The sequence below is a fragment of the Vigna radiata genome, unplaced genomic scaffold, assembly GCF_000741045.1.
Source record: "Vigna radiata var. radiata cultivar VC1973A unplaced genomic scaffold, Vradiata_ver6 scaffold_338, whole genome shotgun sequence".
Lineage (NCBI taxonomy): Eukaryota > Viridiplantae > Streptophyta > Magnoliopsida > Fabales > Fabaceae > Vigna > Vigna radiata.
The window spans coordinates 293,232-295,917 of NW_014541820.1; positions in this window are offsets into that span (position 1 = coordinate 293,232).

Consider the following 2,686-nt stretch of genomic DNA (forward strand, 5'->3'; position numbering starts at 1 on the left):
CAAAGTGTATGTGTGTGTGCTAGGTTTCAGTCAAGCCCTAGAGAGTCTCATCTTACTGTAGTCAAACACATTTTTAAATATCTTAAGGGGACGTCTTTTGGGTTATGGTATCCCTCAGGAGCTGAGCCTAGTCTTGTAGGATTTTCTGATGCTGATTATGGAGGTTGCAAGATAAATAGGAAAAGCACTAGTGGAACCTGTCACTTTTTAGGTAGTTCCTTAGTCTCTTGGCACAATAAGAAACAAGCCTGTGTAGCCTTATCAACCACTGAAGCCGAATACATTGCTGTGGGTAGTTGTTGTGCACAAATCTTATGGATGAAACAACAATTAGAAGACTATGATATTCATTTAGATCATATTCCGCTTAAGTGTGATAATACAAGTGCCATAAAACTTACCAAAAATCCTATCATGCATTCTAGATCCAAGCATATAAAAATTAGGCATCACTTCATTAGAGATCATGTCCAAAAAGGTGATTGTGAAATGGAATTCATAGACTCTAAGCATCAATTGGCAGATATTTTCACCAAAGAATTGCCTAAGGATAGATTTTTTGAGCTTAGAAGAGATCTAGGCATATTAGAAATAGTAAAATAGGCATTTTTGGGCTTAATATTGAAATTTTCGTTGTTTACCGTGTTTAATCTGTGTGTAAATCGATTAAAAGCGTTACCTATGAATTTACGAATGATTTAATCGATTACTCCAAGTATTAATCGATTAATTAATCGATTAAAACCCACTTTAATCGATTAAAAGCGCTCCAGACAGTTTTTTTAAGAATTTCTGCGCTGCATTGATGATTATAGTCGTTGCCAACGTCTCTAAACGGCTATAAACGGTCATATTCTCCAAAATCTGAACGTTGGGGAGCTTTCTTGAACCTATTTATACCCCACTTGTCCCCACTTTCCATACTTGAACCAATTTTGAGCATATCCCTCTTGCTTTCTCCTTTCTTTCACCATAATCTTTGCCTTCCATCAATTTCAATGGCTGAACGTTCAAGAAGAAGGAGGAGAAGAACCAGTGAAGTTTCAGAGAATAATGTTCGCAGAAGAGATGTTACCGTAGAAGGATGGCTCTCCGATGATCAAGATCAACAATCCTTCTCACAATTTTGGAAGGAAAGGAAGCTCATCAAGCAAAAGTTCATTGATCTTGCTTGGTATATCTCTCACAACTTCTCTTTTCCAAATCTTATAATTGAGCAAGGAGTTCAACACTTCATGGAACTCCGTGGAAGGTACTATCCCGATCTTGTTCGGGTATTCTATTTTAACTTAAAGGTTCGTGATGGAATTTTCTTAACAAGGGTCAAAGGGGTGGACATTGTCTTGGACAATGATGTTTGGACCAATGTGGCAAAGGTTCCTGTGTTGGAAAATTCACAAATTGTTCCAAGTGACTTTGCAAATTTCAACAAGATAATGGTATTTCAATCTTTTCTCCGCAATCCTCGCCAACGCAACGCCCGTCTTTATCTTGCTGGAGGACTCAAGATGGAAGAACGTCTCTTGCACTGCCTCATTGTTTGGCTCCTATGTCCTAGAGGGTCCAACCATGCACAGTGCTCTGAGACTGATCTCATCATCATGTATGGGATACTTCAGAGCATCCCACTCAATTGGCCTCATCTGTTTCAAACCATTATGTTCAAAGCCAAAAGGTTAGATGCTGCACCACTCCCATATCCTCTCCTAGTTTCGCAGATCTGTGTGTATAAAGGGGTAGATATCTCAAATGAGCACTATGAGACTATGCTCCTGGGCCATAGAGTTGGAGATAATTCCCTAAGACAAATGGGATTCCTTAAACAAGGGGACTCCTATGTTCATCCTGATGATGTTGCTGGCGTTCAAGCAGATGAAGAAGAAGATGCAGATAACCCCATGCCTGACCCCACAAATGTTGCTGGCTCATCTCAAGTGAATGAAGAATATAGTCTAGAGAGTCTCTCTAGACAAATGATTGAGATGGCTCGCCTCCAAAATGAGATGATGAATATTCAAAACACTCGCCACGAAGAAATTTGCACTCATCTAAAGAATCTAGACACTAGGATTTCAGGACTAGAGCGACACTTTAATAGTGACGAAAGTGATGAATTCTAGATCCTCTTTGATTGTTTTGTTGCTTATCTTTATGATTGTATGCTTGCCTTCTCTTAAATTCAATAAAAAGTAGATGTTCATGTTTTTTTATGCATACTCTCTTTTTATTAAGGGGGAGAAATTTATTAAATATAATTTTTTTTTTCTTATGATAAAAAAAGGGGGAGAATATAGTTTAAAGAGATCCTTTTATTTTCTAATGCTCTCTTCCTCTATGAGTTGTGTTTTTTTCAGATTATTAAAAAGCTTTAAGCTTTAAACTTGGAGATAATTTTTGATCATCATCAAAAAGGGGGAGAATGTTAGCAAAAATAAAAGATGAAGTTTTGATGATGAACANATTTGCACAAGTCAAGATCCATAAAGACGGATTGAAGATCTTTGTATTTTATAAAGCTTTTATAATAATCAAAGTTGATGTAATAGTGCTCAAATATGTATTAGGGTTGATTCTTGTGTTTTATATTTGATTTATTGTTATTGAGAATCTTCCACAAGTTGTTTTAATCGATTAAACCCAGTTTTAATCGATTAAAACGAGGCTAGCACTGAAAACCCAATTGCCC